Raw genomic sequence first — 16,920 nt, forward strand, 5'->3', positions numbered from 1 at the left:
AGAAGCAAGATGGTTTCTGTGCATGACATAGGCTCATGTCCCTGAGTGATGACCCAGGCTGCTGGACTGCTGTGTCTTGCATCCGGTCAGCCGTCTACCCTTTACTCTCAGGTTTGAATAGAATTGATTCTGATAAAATCCAAATTGTTAGGAGACTACAGAGCTCATCTCTGGCTGGAAGAGTACAAAGTACCCAAGAAAAGATGTTTTGTAATGTAGTCATTGTCTTCAGAAGGCCATTTATAGGAACTCTGAATACTAGTGAGTAAGGCCTTTCTTCTCAAGATTTTGTTCATCAAAACAAGTTGTTATCAGGGGCCTGAGAGGATTGAGATTCAGACAGATAAAGAAGACCGGCCGGCCCAGGCTTCAGTTTTGCTAGAGATCAATACCAGAGGAGAGGCAAGAAGGCTGGACTCAGGAGATAGTTTTATCATTATTCTTATTTACACATGAAGAAACTGAGACACAAAGAACTTACCCAAATTCACATAGGTTGTAAATAGCAGAGTAGGATTCAAACCTAGATCCACTTGACTCCACATCTGTGTGTAAAGGGAAAGGAGAAGTTGCTTTCTGCAAGATGAGCTAGAGCAGAACCTCAGTTGAGTAACCCAGGGCTTTCACCCTGGTATTCCCCAGCAGAGCCCTGGTCGACTAACTGATGAATACACTGGACTGTGAGAATACACAATCCCAGCTTTACCAGAATAATACTTTCAGATATTTTCCATGACTGTTTAGAGGAAGCAAGATAGAGTGCCCAGGTGGAGCTAGGCTTCAGGTTGTCTCCCAACACTGAAGTACAGGTGGTAGCTTCCAATGAGAAGGAGGCCAGGTTAGACGCAGCAGGAAGGAGTTCCAGAATTCATTAGTCAAGTCTTCCATGTGCTCAGGAATGAGGACTGAGAGCCTGCCCCAATTTTGATAACCCTGGGAGAATATTAGGGCCTGGGTTCTTGTCTAGCCTCAGCGGTTCTCAACTTTGGCTTAAGTTGAGTTGCTGGAGAGCTTTAAAAAGTGTCAGTAACCAGACCCTAGGCCCAGAAACTCTTGTCTTCAGTGAGGCCCAAGTATCAGTATTTTTTAAAAACTCTCCCACTTATTTCAGTGCACAGCCAGGGTTGATAATCTACTAGCAGTGATAAGACCTTGAGCATGTCACATTGCTCTTTGGGCTTTAGTATCTTCACCTGCTTTAAAAAAAAAAATTATTTGCTAAGAGCTCTTACTGCCAATATAAAAATATGAGGTTGTACTAAGTGATTTTTAATGTCCCAGGATTACATTTTCATGAATCTCTTCTCATGATGTAAGCATTTTAAAGTAATTATTTCATATAGGGTTCAGGGTATATTGTCATCAGTGTTTCTCTTAGTACCTAGAAGCAGCGTGGGGTCAATGCTGAGTTTGAGGTTTGAGTTCCATAATGACTCATTCACCTTACGTGGATAAGAATAGCAACCTCCAAATGTGGACAGTGCAAATCCTTGCCCACTAGAAGAGGCACCTCAGAGATGTGCCCTCCAGAAAGTGAGTCACTGGCACCATCTTCCACTGCAAACAGCAGCACTCACTAATAATATTAGGTAGAAAACAGGACTCTAGAAAATAGATGAAGGACAATTTTAAGTCAGTAGAGAAACTTAGACGCCAATGTATTGGCTTGTATCTTGTATTCAAGATTTTTCTTTTAAAATTGACATCCACAAGATGTGTAGGGGAGATTATGAAAGATTTGCTCTCAAAGAGTATAATGTTTTACCTTTACATTTTTCTTAAGGGATAGGGGATTAAACAAGATTTTTCCCAGTGGATTGAGGCGTAGCCTATTATAAGTCTCTTCAGCCTCAGCATCTGGAGCCCGGAAGGACCCAGCAAGGGCCTTCCAAGTCCCTTCTCTTGGTTTCTCCCCACAGCTGACTATGCACAAAAGACCACTCGGGCTTCTTTCCACTCAGCTTCTATGGAAGACGTTTATATATTTAATTTAATTGCCAGCACATTTATTCTGAAATATACCCGGTCCAATAATAAACCCAGGAAATGAGAAGGAAAGGATTTACATGGCTCCACCTGTGAAGGCATAGATTATGCAGGCACACACGTGGCTCAGCACTGTGTCCTCAGCAAAGGGGCTCCTTGCGCCTCCTTGCCTTTGCCCAGTTAATCAGTATTTAGTGCCCTCCATGAGCTGCTGGAGTGGGTGAGGTGAGGAGCGCAGGCCTGGAAGCAGATGGCCTGGATTGGAATCCTGGCTGTGCAGCACGCGGGGGACATGGTGTTCTGCAGGTCACTTATCCATCCCGAGCCCCTTCTCCCCAACCTGTGCAACACAGACGGTAAGAATGCTGACCTCACAGAATTGCTGGGAGGAAGTGAGTGAGATAACCCATGTAAAACAGTTAATGTGGTACCTGGCGCTTAGTAAGTGCTTAGTAAGTGTGAATTCTTTGCTAAGATCTCTGTCAACATAAAAATGCACACCTTAAAGATAACTTTCTGCCATGGTTCTAGATAGGTCTTCTCCTTCAGCATTCTCCATTTTGCCTTAAGCATGTTTTAGTACCACCGAGTTTTGTCTTACAGCAGGAGACCCAAAGCGACCCATTTAAAGGGAGCTTCAAAGCACAGGCACGTTTCACCTAAAGTGCCCGCCTGCACTGTGCCGGGTTTGTGGCAGCAGGGCCCAGAGGTGATCGTTTTCAGACAGGAGTAGAGTTGGTAACACATGGGTCATTTCCTAACTGGTCTTTTATGTTAGGTGTCTTTGACTCTGGTCAGTACCAAACATCAAAGTGTCGACATCTACAGTCAGAGCTGGTGCAGGGAGGTGATTGCGCAACCAAGTGAAATTCACCGCTGGACATCCCCCTGTTTGCTCATCATTGATTCTAATGTAACCAAAATGGAAACTGATAACCCATGTGTCAATGCTTGTGCTAGAAACATACACTGCCCCCAGGGAAGGAGAAAGGAAAGCACTTCATTAAACTTCCCCTTTCATAGTCTAAAATTCCTGCTGCAACTTCAGGTCAGCTGTCTAGTCATCAACCCACATTCTGAGCCCAGCACCAGCCATCCCTGAGGCCTGAAGGACCAGAAAAGGAAGGAAGTCCTGAAGAAGCCTTCAAGGCAGCAGCTCAACACAGTGGACAAGAAAGGGACCAATTTTGTTCCAGGGACTTAACTTGGTGATTTAAAAAGACCCTTCTTCTGAGTAAGGCTGACTTAGTGAAAATAATAAATTGAGAATCTAGCCCATAGGGGGCAGACCTGCACTGAGGACTGGATCTCATTTCTTTGTTGGGCTTTGGTCTCTGGGAAAAGCACCCAAAAGAACACTCCCAAATATCATGCACTCTGGTTTTTCATCAAAATCTGCCTGCTCTTGTCAAAGATATCTTGTAGTGGCGGAGTTAAATGTTTTTCTCTGGCTGAAAATAGAAATCCTCCCTAGTCTAAACCACCTGTCTTTGTTCTTCGGAGAAAAGGGTAGGCACCAAACACTAGATCAGTCTTACCGAGAATATTTCACAGCCCTTTCTACATGGAAGCACTTGTCGTCTTGAGCTGTGAACCCAGGTGAGGAAGAAAAATGGAACATTTTAACGGATTCACTTCGAAAATCAACTCCTTGAGCACTTCAAGGAATATAATAGAATCTAAAGTTAAAGAGGAGCAATGAAATGACTCCTCACAACAAAAGATGGGAAATCAAGGTGACAGGCTTGTCAAAAGCAATTGAGGAAACTGCAAGGGTGAGCGAGTTTGTGCTGACAGGCTTTCTGAGACCGGGAAACCATATCTTCATGACCTTTAAGCATGATTGTTCAGCACAAATGTTCCCAAACTACAGTGATTTGGTTTTATTTTAAGGCTTGTTTTTTCATTTAAACATAAAGCAAAACAGAAAATAAAAATTATTTCCTACTCTCACTTTTTTGTGCATTAAAATACAATATAGAAAAATGTGAAAATCTCTCCACTATCCCAAAAGGTAAATATTATTCATTTGATGCCCATCCTTCTGAACTTTTGGATGGATGGATAGATGGATGGATGGATGATAGAGATGTTTCCTGAAATTTTTTTCTGAACAAAAATAGAGTCCTGATAGATATAGATATATTACCTTGCTATTTGTTTGTTTGTTTTTTACCAAATAGTATATCATGGACATCTTTCCAGACCAGTATACATAGATTTATCTCATTTATAATGGCTTCATGGTATTCCATGGGATGGATGTTCCAAGATTTATTTAACAATTTTTCTATTTATGGAGATTTCTGTTTCAATATTTTTCTATAAAAAACAATGCTTCAGGGAATATCTTTGTAGAGATATCTGTACACTTACTAGTATTTCCTACAGATTATTAAAAATGGGATTTCTGGTCAGATTCTGCATTTCCAAGCTTTCAGGTGATGCCTGTAGTGCTGGTCTATGGACCAAATTTCAAGCAGCCAGGTCATGTAAGTAGTCCATCAAATAACAAGTCCAACTAACCTGAGATATATCCACACGCCAAAGAGGCCATGTATAGACCCTCTGGTTGATGGTGCCAGTGGAGCCCAGCCTTTCCTACTCAGTGAAGTTGTCTTAGACCATCCAAATCAGCCCCTTTGCCATCTAAATACAGTACTAGCAAGTGACCACAGTTAATGTGGAGCAAAAGAATTGCCAAGGCAAGCCTTGTCTGAATTCATGGTCCACAAAATTGTGAGATTAAATGGTGGTGGTTTTAAGAAAAATAAAAAAATTAAAATTGCTTGATCAACTTAGCACATTTTTAGTTTAGATGATATTGTCAAATTACTCTTTCACAAGATGGCTTCAATTTGTATGTTAGTATGAACTATGGATGAGGGTGACTAGTTTCTTCCCTAAAGGAATGGGATGAAGAGTCTATATTTGTTGATCATTATTAGCATTTTAAAATATATTGAATTATGAAATATTTCAAACATACAGGAAAGTACAGAGAATAGGATAAATTAGTGGTTCATACATATTTTTTATCACTTGCGTCAAATTTAATAATTATTTTTCTCCAGAAAATTGCCCACTTCAGCTAAATTGTTAAATTGAGATTTCAGCCCAAATTTGGTTAACTTCAAAGCCCAAACTCATTTCATTTACCAGCTTCCCTTCGCATACAGTGTAACTCAAATTGTATTTAGATAAATAGTAGTGGAAGTTTCAAACTTTGGGTCATACTGTCATAGCCCTCAATTCCCGTCCCATCCCAAGCTCACCTTAGCTTCTGGAGACCACAGAACTAAAAAGGAAAAGAACAAACATTTGGCTGGTCCTCTGGCCCTCTCCTCCCCACTCCCTTTGCTTTGGCACCACCAGAGGCTGCTGACAAGATGTAAGCCATAATCTCAAAATCAGCAAAGGGCTTCATGGGGAAAGGGGGACAGGACATGAGGCTGGGAGGGAGTGAGAACATGAGGTTGTTAGGAGGTTCCTGTTGGTAGGATTAAGAATGGGAGGAGGTCAGGGAGAAATAGGGAAATGAAAAATCTTTGAGAAATGCCAAGTAGGAGGCGCCAACCAAAGTCATATTCCTAAAAGAAATCGGCGTGTAACTTATGCCCGCCTGGGCAGAGAGTTCGGGCCATCCATCCCAGCCGCCTGGAGATAGGAACTTGGAGCTCCCAGTGCAGAAGCCCCTGGCACAGGAAGGCACCTGACATCCAGTGGTATGCTCCTCACATGGGGCAGGTGATCTAGGTAAAGAGACGGAGGGCAAAGCCCTGTGCTCAGGACGCCAGAGACAGCTGAGTCAGCTCTTCAGCTGCTGTTCCAATTCCCTGTGGGCTGCCTGGGCAACCGTGAGCCCACCACCCTCAGCGGAGGGGTCCCCACGGAGCCTCCGGGAAAGAAGAGCCTGGTTCACCTCCACATACTGTGACTCCCAGTCAGGTAGGAAATGAGGGCTCAGAACAGAGTCACCAAAATACTGATATCATTTAAATTATTACATTGAGCAAATTACTGTATTAACACAAAAGCACAAGCCATATAATAATTACAGAATTTAATGACATATATGTAATATATAAACTGTATATCTTTTTCTTTTACAGTGCATTATAGGCAGTAGGGTCTATGGGGCTTGAGTGGTACCTTTGCCCCCCACTCTCTCCGCCCCTCTGTGAGCAGATGCTATTGTTCTTACCCTGCCATAAGGTCTGGATGCCAGGAGCTGCCCGTTTTCAGTGATGCGACAAACAACGTTCAGTCCTGTCTCTCCACCACTGTCCCTGAATTTATTGTCCCATTTGCTGTCATACCGAAATCTAAAGCTGAGCCCTTGTGAATGTTCCCACCGGGCCACCTGTCTTCCTGCCCCTCAACAGAGCCTGTGCCTGAGGGGCACCCATCCTCCAGCCCCACGGACCAGCCTGGGTGCTCCACCATCACCCCACACCAGGTCAGTGTCCTTCCAGCCATCACCAGATGCTGCCTATCACCCACCTTGCTGCTCTGACCACTGACAACCATAGCAACTGCCACCACTGCGCTCCTAAGGTGAGGGCCTTCCCCGTTCTCACGGGGGTTCTCTCAAGAGGTGAGGGGCAGCAGCCTTTCAAAGGTCACAGTCACCGGCACAGGTTTTCAGCTCTGCAGAAGGCCACTGGCCGGTGGGGGAGCGCGCTGCAGCAGGAGGGCGTTAGAGGGCCTGCAAGGGAGTCCCCAGGATGCAGGGCGAGCGGGGCAGGAAGCACATCAACTGCACTGTCAGCTGATTCACCACCTGCTCGTTCACTTAACTTCAGCGAGCAACATTTAAACATAGGAAGGAACCGTGAATGTTCTTGCTAGGTGCTCTGACAGGCAAGCTCTCTTCAGGGTTTAAGCTTGGCATGTCCTGAAGGTACATGTGTTATTCCCTGATGATAACTTGTGTCTTTTCTGAACAGGGGTGGGGCTTTATCACAGGAGTTGCAGGGAGAGAAGATAGCATCTTAGCATAAGATCATCAGAACTGGAAAGGACTTGGGACTAGATCATTAATCCAGCCCCTTTATTTTATAGATGAGTCAACAGGCTTGGAAAGTTGAAAGGACATGCCTACAGATTACACAGATGGGGGTGTCAGGAACTTTTTTAGATAAGAGGAGTCTTGGAAATTATCAAGTCCAGCCAGGGACAGGTGGGCCCCTGGGAAAGAGGATCCTTGATGCCCTACCCCTCCCTTCAACCTGCCTAATTCTTCTCCCTCTCACCTTGTCAGGTGTGTGATCTGCCCAGGCCAAATCTCTCCAAATCGTCCCCCGAATCCTTCATCCCTCTTTCTGACTCCCCTTCCTCAACAAGGACAAACAACTCCTGCCCAGTCTATCATGGCCTCCCGCAATAAAACCAGCTGCCCCAGTTGAAAAACAAGCTGATAAATAAATGCCCCCCACCCCAGTTGTTAAGAGCTGATAATGGCTTCTAGTGGTTCTGCACTCTCATGGATATTCTCTTTCTTAATTTTTGAAAAGGTAATACATTCATAGGGCTCAAAACTTAAACAGTATAAAAATTCTCATTCCTACACCCACCTGTCTTCCATTGAGCCAATTCCCATCCCAACTCTCTGCAGATAACCATTTTCATTAGTTTCTTGTGTATCTTTTCAGAGTTTCTATATACTCATATAAGCAGATACAGATATGTATTTACAGAGAATTCCTAAAAGGTCTCAGAACTGTAAACCAAAGGAATCCTGCCAACAGTAGAACTTTAGACACTCTGAAAATCTCATTGAGCAACAGGTCTTTCCCAGAGCCCCTTTTGTCATGACTTGTAAGTGGCTGCTTTCTTGTAGCTGAAGTTCCCAGCTCTAAAGAAAACTGGTTCCAATGGGACTCTGTAACAAAATCATCACCCAGAAAGAACCACAAGCCACTGCCTCATTTCCGGGTCTGAAAGGAAGAAAGGGTGAGACTGGAGAAGCTCTGAGACCCCTCTCTTCATTGGTTGATTCATTTGTTGAACATTCCTATGGGCCATGCCCGGAGACACAGATATAGTCCCTGTGCTCACGGCAAAAGGAAGACAACATAGACCAATGCTATCATTTAGATTATTTCAATTGCAACTGACAGAAAATCCAGCTCAAACAGGTCTATGTATTATAAGGGAATTGATTAGCTCCCATAACTGAAACGTGCAAAGATAGAGCTGGCTTTAGCTACAGCTTGATTCAGAGCTTCAGCGATGTCACTAGGAGATATCTCTTGGCTCTGTTCCCTCTGGGTTGGTTCAATCTCAGTCACGGTGGTCCAGGAAAACTCAGGTTCACATCATCACAGGTCTGTGGGAGTCAGTGGGAGTCAGTGATTCCCCCAAACCCAAATATCCAGGGGCTGAGTGTCCTTAGCCCTGATTGGCTTAATTGGATCACCTGCCCATTCCTGGACCAATCACTGAAGCCCACAGGGATGGACTATACTGATTGGTCTAGCCTAGGTCACATGTTCTACTCTCAGCGCCCAGGGGCGGGGGTCAACTTTACCCAAAGCACATAGGTCCAGAGTGAAGGAGGGGTGGTACCCCCAAATAAGACAAGGGTACTATAGCCAGACATACAAAATAGGTTGCTGGTCCACAAAAATAGGGAATGTCCACTCCATCCATGTAATTACAAGCACAGTGACTATTTCAAAGGAGAACTGCAGGGTGCCGTGGAGGGTGAGGCGTCAGGGACGTTCTCCCGAAGGAAGGAGCGGGTATCAGCCAGTGAAGCTAGTGGGTTTATATTCATGGGACGGAAAACTATCTTGGGATACGGGCCCAGATACGGGAGAGGATGAAGCCCTTTCCCGGAACTTAAAGATCTACGATATGACTGGATCCGAGAGAGCAGGAATGGGGAGTGACCGACACCAAATGGGAAAGGAGCCCACAGGATGGACCTGCCACCTTTAACCCAAGCCATGGTCCACTGCCAAGCTCTACACCTGACGGATTCCCTGTGTTCAGTCCTGTCGCCCAGCACAGTAGCTGGAGACCCAGTGCTGCGTGAGTGTGATGATAAACTCCGGGCAGGTCACTTCCCTGCTTTAAAACACAGAGTTCCAGGTTCAACACGCCTTCAAGGCCGCGCCCGCTCTCCAGCCTCCTGTCTCTCCCACTCTTGACTTTTCCCTGCGCTGTTGGTCCCCCGGCCCCAATTCAGAAGGCTATTCGGAGGGGAATCCAGCCAGGTGGGCACACCAGCTGAGAGACTGTCCTCAGGACCTGGCCTCACTGTACTCACCAAGGTTGCCTTTCCACTGGACACCCACCCTGCAAACTGAGGCCCAGAGAGTGGCTGTCTCAGGGCCTGGGGTCCAGAACAAGCATGGGCAGTTAGCAGTAATCTTCCAGGGTGCGGAGAGGGAAGCAGAGTAGGGGGCCACAGGACCAAAAAGATGGTCTTGAGTGCTCTCTGGGCTCAGAAAGCTGCTGAAAGCTGATCCAGAATCCAGCTTTGAGCTCCTGGGGAAATGTTTCATAACTTCTTTGATGGAAGCCACGGGAAATGCAACTTCTTCGGAGTCTTATGTATAGGAAGGTGAAGAAAGCAAGACAAGAGAGCGTCGGACCCATATTTAATGCCTAGTATCTCTTACCTTGGGTTCTGGGCAGAATTTTCTCTCCACTTCCTCTCTAGTTTCTGCTCTTTCTGACTTATATTTAAGCTGCCCAGTTTACATATCTTTTTTTTCTTCAAAGCACTTTTATTTAATATTCCCCACTTAAAAGCAATAATAATTATATTCTTTTCATTTATACAGTCCTCCAATACTTTTCCTAACACTTTCTTATTCTTAATCATGGTATTTGTATAGAGATAAAAAATTCTTTAGTATATACATCAAAGGCTGATTTACTCAATCAGCTACATAAAAGAGGGCCACTTGACCACAGAACAAATTAAAATGGTGGATGAGAAGAAAATGATGAGAGACAGGATTCAGTGCACAGGGCCAAGAGGACACAGAAGTGTCCAGAATCCAGGCAGGAAGCTGCTGTCTGAGTCCATGACCCAGGTTCCAATGGAGCAGGTGCTGGTGTGATGGACAGGCTGGAAGGGCAGGAAGACCAGCTCTCCTTGGCCTGAAAGCCCAGCCTCTGCCACTGAGCCCATCCCGTTCTGCCTGTCGCACTTGTTTTTTGTTTTTTCTAACATCTTTATTGGAGTATAATTGCTTTACAATGTTGTGTTGTTTCTGCTGTATAAAAAAGTGAATCAGCTATACATAAACATATATCCCCATATCCTCCCTCTTGCGTCTCCCTCCTACCCTCCCTATCCCACCCCTCTAGGTGGTCACAAAGCACCGAGCTGATCTCCCTGTGCTATGCGGCTGCTTCCCACTAGCTATCTATTTTACATTTGGTAGTGTATATGTGTCAGTACTACTCTCTCACTTCGTCCCAGCTTACCCTTCCCCCTCCCTGTGTCCTCAAGTCCATTCTCCACGTCTGCATCTTTATTCCTGTCCTGCCCCTAGGTTCATCAGAACCATTTTTTTTAGATTCCATGTATATGTTAGCATACGGTATTTATTTTTCTCTTTCTGACTTCACTCTGTATGACAGACTCTAGGTCCATCCACCTCAGTACAAATAACTCAGTTTCATTTCTTTTTATGGCTGAGTAACATTCCATTGTATATATGTGCCACATCTTCTTTATCCATTCATCTGTCGATGGACACTTGGGTTGCTTCCATGTCCTGGCTATTGTAAATAGTGCTGCAATGAATATTGTGGTACATGTCTCTTTTTGAATTATGGTATTCTCAGGGTATATGCCCAGTAGTGGGATTGCTGGGTCATATGGTAGTCCTATTTTTAGTTTTTTAAGGAACCTCCATACTGTTCTCCATAGTGGCTGTATCAGTTTACAATCCCACCAACAGTGCAAGAGGGCTCCCTTTTCTCCACACCTTCTCCAGAATTTACTGTTTGTAGATTTTGGCTTTTTTTGAGAAACTCTGCCCTAGCTCTTTTTTCTTTTTTCACACACACACACTGTATTTTATTTTTACAAGAGATAAATGGACTGACACCAAGCATTGTAAATGGATGACCACAACAAAAGCAACAATGATTGCAATTACCAAACACGAAACACACACATACTATGTCATAATATTGACATTCAGTCAAGTAATCCTCCACTGTAACAGCTCCTTTACTTTGCAGTGAAAATTGATTTGTATATTTTTTGCCTCTGAGTCCTTGTGGGATTTTTTTTTTTTATTATTCAAACAGAAAGTCACAAAAATTATAATCAGCCTCATCAGTTCACTCAGTCCCATGTAAAATTTTTTTTCATCTTGATCTTTTGTTAGCACTTTTATGAATTCATGAGTTTTCCATTAGAGTTCTGAAAATGCTTATTCATTCAGTTCAGCAGTATAGTCAGTTACCAGAAACCTGTACTTGTCAGAGTCTTTTCCATGAATTCCTTGAAGATGAAACCCTTTTATAGGAACATTTTTGCAAAAGCATCAGAGTACACCCAGAACTGTCTGTAAATGACAAAAGACTTAAAAATGACCACGGTTAAAGATTTGGTGAAAGTTCATAATAATGCAATTGACAAGGAAATTTAGTTATTTCTGAGATATACATTTTAAAGTAATAACTAGAATTATGACTTATAACATTATACCAGAACAAATAAGTTTTTTAGATATTTCATGTTACATAGGTGTTTTTAATTGTAAGTCGCCTCCATCACTTTCTGGAAGTAGATTAATAAATAAATGAAAGAAGAATATTATGAGAGTGGGTTGTTTTTTTTAATCCCACGGAGCCACCATAGGTGTAAAATAATTTGCTATAGATCTACTCCAGGCCCTCCCGTGTTTTGAAGCATTTCCTTATCTCACGTCTATGCTGTCAAAGTGGAATCAGAGCCACAACTGGTGGACAGTCAGTTTCCTCTATTCAATCAGTTGTTCATTAATACTCAATATACAGTTTCCTCCTGACAGCCCGACAAGTGTAACCACAGCTGCAAATGCACATCTGTGTTTAGCTAACAGACCAGCCAGGCTCATGTCAGTCATCTCTTTTATGCAAAAACAAAAAAGTTGATGAAGCCTCACAGGGGCCCCAATGTCCTCTTGAATGTGGTTTATGTGCAGTAATTGCCATCTGCATTTTCTCATTCATCAGCTCGAAAATTACACTCCTCCAGACCTACTCTTAGCATCCGAGGTTAGGGTTCCACCAGCGCAACCCCTGGCGGCCGAATCTCTGCCGCAACTCCAGACCCTGCCAGCGCACAGCTCCTTCTTCAGTTTCATGCAATTAATTAATAGTAAATCTCAACTTTATATTTCTTGACATTAGAAATATGTGAAGCCAGCTCAAAGCTTCTTGTTGGCTGATACTGTGACTATCAGAAGTCCTCCCACCTGAGGGAAGACTCCTGCGGGATTCAGCCCCCCACAATGCTGTGAGTCCCTCACCAGCCCTATGCCTCAGTGCCTCTGCCCATTTTCCTCTTTTATCCAGAGCATCTCCAGGCACATTATGGCGATGGCTGCCAGCTCTTCAAAGCAGGGCTTGATCTGTCTGAATGTCTGTGTGGCCACTGTTTCTCCCTCCTCCTCCCCGCAGACACTGGAGCTGCGTGGAGATGGGGCACAGAGGACGGCTCTGGGTCCTTCATCTGGCCTCCTTCCCGAGCAGGTGCTCCTCACTGGCATCAGCCAGGGCTTCCAGGCACCTGCTGAGCCCTTTCCCAACAGAGAAACTGAGTCCAGCAAAGAGCCTAACAGCAAGCATCCCCCACCCAGAGGGAGGTCATGCCTGAAACAGCCACCTTTCTTGCTAAGCCTCATACCACTTAAAGTCTTAAAAACAAGCCCTCGGTGACTCACCTCCCACACCACAGAGTCTGAGGCATTTTGCTAGCTTAAAGGCCATCCACTCTTGAGACAACTATGCCCTCCCTCCCCTCTCCCACAAAAGCAGCAGCTCCTGCAATCATTCTTGGCTGTACATCAGAAATTTTCTCCTCCACTTTAGGAAGATTCATCTGACAAGAGTAAGCAGCCTGCATGGAGCTGGGGAAGGCTGGAGGAGCCAGGCCAGTCAGGAGAACGGGGCAGGGCCCTGCGGAGGTGCGGAGATGCACCTACAGCTGTGCTGCTCGCACGTGGTCTCGGCGGGCAGCTTGTTAGAAATGCAGACTCACAGCTCCTGCTCCAGGCCCACTGGATTCGAATTTGCATTTCATAGAACCCTGGGTGATTTGAACTGGAAAGTTTGAGAAGCACTGGACTCTGTGGACTCCATGATTGATTAGATCAGAGTGAGTCTCTAGGTCCTTTCTTTAACTTTCCCCTACAGCTACTGTGAATAATAAATGCCAGGTACAAAGGTCTTCATTGTGCAAAGTAAGAAAGCACAGCTTTCCTTATTTAATTCTGGTAGCAGCCCTGGGAGGTTGGAATTGTTATCCCCATTTTACAGACGAAGGAACTAGTCTTAAAGAGATCAGACTACACGCCCAAGGTTATAAACTCAAAGAGCTAGGATTTCATCCAGGGCTGCTTGACCTTTAACTCTGCCACTTGGGGCAGGAATTCTTTGCTTTGGGGGCGGCACTTTAAAGCCCCAAGGAAAAAGCATGCCCACTCTAAATCCCAGCTGGCAGTCACTCTAGGAATCTGGGCTGAGGCTCCCTGGGGCCTCCCTGCAGGGATGGGAGGAACAGGAGGGGCCGGGCAGGACTGTGAGCTGCTCCCATGAAACAGCTGGGCACAAGTCCCAGCACCCAGGGCCTGTCCAGGCCTGTCCTGCAGCAGCAAGCTCCCGCTCCCTCAGACAAAACAGAGCCCTTTGGGCCTGGGCCTGACTCAGCAGCTGTGGGGCAGGTCGGGGACACATTACCACAGATCCCCTTGCTCCTGTCCTCTGGAAGATGCCTTGCCTCAGCTTCCCCAGGTTACAGCCCACAGCTCCGAGACCTCTGTCCAGAAATGCAATTTACAGCTGCCCTCCCCAAATCTAGTGCCAGTATCACTCCTCTTCGAAGTCTGTACAACTGCCCCAGGCAAAATCAAAGGCTCTAGCAGCAGGGACAATTCTGCAAATGTTGATTGGGCATATATTATGTGCCCAGTAACTATGCAGGATGCTTTTACATACTACATCTCATTTTATCTTTAACCTATTGAGATAGGTACTATTGTTCCCATTGTACAGTTATGAAAACAAAGGCTAGTAGGTTATGGAGCTAGGGTTTGTCGACTGAAAAAAAAATGCACGACATGAGATTTGGGAGTTAAGTTTTATTTGGGGCAAAATGAGGACCATAGCCCTGGAGACAGCTTCTCAGGTAGCTCTGAGGAACTGCTCCAAAGAGGTAGGGGTGAGGTCAGTATATATGTGATTTTGGTGAAGGGGGATACATGCAATCAAGCACACATTTTGGCAGAAGCTTGCTGCTAGTCGCGAGGAGCAGACGTCGCCGTTAATTATTTTAGTGCTTTTCTAGATATGAGAAGATGCAAGAATTTGGGCTCATAAAATCTTCTGAAAATATCTAACTATCTGAAGGCCTGTTCTGCCAGTTTTTCCCAGAGCAGAGAGTGCCTCATTCCTGATCTCCACCCTAAACTCTTTTTAGGGTGTGTTGAAGGTCAGAGACTGCAGTGGTTAGTGACAATCTTTGTAGAGGCAGATGGCAATTGCCAGTTTTCAGTTGGCAGATTTAAACCCAGCCTTAACTCCAGATCCAATACTTCTTTACCCAAGAGCTACATTCTTCATAGATTTATTGTAGGACTTATCATATTACTTGATAAGGACTTAATTGCAAGTGTGTGCACTTTTCCAGTAGACTGTACAACTCCAAGGGTCCCCATCTATTCATCTTGTATCCCAATGCTTACCTTACAATGCCTAGAACATAATATATGTGGCATAGACTATGTTGAACTGAATTATTCGGCAAACTTTTATCAAGCAAAATACTGTGTGCCGGACCCTGTGCTAGGAGCAAGGGATACAAAAATGAGAAGTAAGGGGGTAGGGGGACAATCTGCATTAGACACACAAACACTGCAGTAGCATTAGGTACTGGTGAGAATGGAAGAAGGCACCAAGTGTGGGGGGACGCCTGGGGAAGGAGCACTGCAGCGTGGAAGGGGTTGGGGAGACACTGTGGCTGATGCAGAGCCTGAGGGAGGCTGGAGACAAGAGAGGAATTTGCCACAAGAAGGATGGGCCATTTCGGGGAGGGAAGAGCAGAGGCTGAAGCATGGAGGTCTGAGAGAGCCTGGCTTGGCTGGGGTTTTAGCGGAATAATAAATAGCCCTCTAAACTGGATTCCTCCCACCCAAAACCTCAGGCCTCCCCCTTCCCCAAGCAAAGCCCAGCCCAGTCAATGAACACTGGCAAACGGCACCGCACCGGCACCCAATGAACGTTTCTGCGGGACAAACGGGGAGATAACCCCGCCGAGGGGGGCTGGGTTCCTCCTCCCAGGTCCCAGAGAGCCCAGCCACAGTCCAGGAGAACCGGGCAGCGGGGAGGGCTGCTTCCTCCCACGCCTTCCCTTGGCGAGTATTCCTCCTGGTCTACGCAAACAGAAGATACTGGGCAGAGCCGCCACCCTCCCACCCACCACGTGTTCAGAGAGGCTGCCCGGGAAGTGCTGCAGGGCCGAAGGCTGGACAGGGAGCCGAGCCTTGTATGCTCTGCAGTGGGAGAGCTGAGCGCCCCAGGGCGATGAAGGGAGAGCAGGATGGAACCAGCATCCCGGGACGCACTCCGGGGGCCGCGGGGTGAGGAAGATGGAGAGGAGGACCGAATGATTGGGAGATTAACCTGTCCGGGGCCACCTCAGAACTCTGGCCAGAGCTGCGAGGGTGGGAAAAAGACGAGGGAGTGGAGAGATGTTTAGGAGGTGACACACAGAGTCAGAGGATTAATTGGCTGTGACAGACAAGAAGAGAGAGGGGGTCAAGCTGCACTCCAGGCTCTGGCCGGGCAGCTGGCTGGAGGGTAAGGGGGCCTCGCTCTGGAGACTGAGAGCAGGAGGGAGAGAGAGGGTGTCAGGGGAGGAAGCGCTCATTAGGGGACATGCTGTGTTTGAGAGCTTGGCTATCAGAAGCCAAGGTGCGCAGAGGTGCGGTTACTGGGAGAGAAGGCTGGCCTGGAGAGAGATCAGGAGTCAGCTGACGAGAAGGCACGCTTCCCAGGCAACAGGAGCTTAGAGTGAAAAGGAACGTGACAGTGAGTCACCAGGACCAGCTTTCTCTGTCTCCGCCTCTCCCCACTCCCAGGGAACTCCGACTCATCTCAAACACAATCCCAGGGAACTCTTGAGCTTACTTATTCACATGAACTTACTTCTTGAACTAGACCTCTGCAGCCACCTGGCATCCATTGTTCCTCCCTCCCTGCCCCTGTCCCCTGTGGACCCCCCAGACTCAGAGCCATGCCTGTGTCCCGATGCCTACCCAAGAGCCATGGCTCCAGCTCTGACCCACTGGCGCCAGGGCCCACCAGCAAGGGCACTGATGTCTGCATTGAAAGAACAGATGTTCAACAAGCAGGTGAAGTTTGACCACTATTAGAAGTGGCTTCTCTGAAAACCAACAAAACCCACTGCACCCTAGTCCCTCAACAGGCCAGGCCCCATCTAGGGCAGGGCTAACTCAAGCAGCTGCCACCGCCACCCCCTCCAAAGCCACCACTACCAACAGCACCACCATCACCATCACCAGGAATGTCCCCAGCATCTCCACACCTGGGGATCCAAGCCCCATGGACACCCTAACCCCAGTCCGAGCCTGCCTCCATTCCTGCCCCAGGATTAGCATCTTTCCATAATGACTGACTCTGAGAATATCAATTTGCTTCAGGGTGAAAAAAATCCCTAGCCCACCCTGACTGTGC

Source organism: Balaenoptera ricei, chromosome 17 (assembly GCF_028023285.1).
Source record: "Balaenoptera ricei isolate mBalRic1 chromosome 17, mBalRic1.hap2, whole genome shotgun sequence".
NCBI lineage: Eukaryota > Metazoa > Chordata > Mammalia > Artiodactyla > Balaenopteridae > Balaenoptera > Balaenoptera ricei.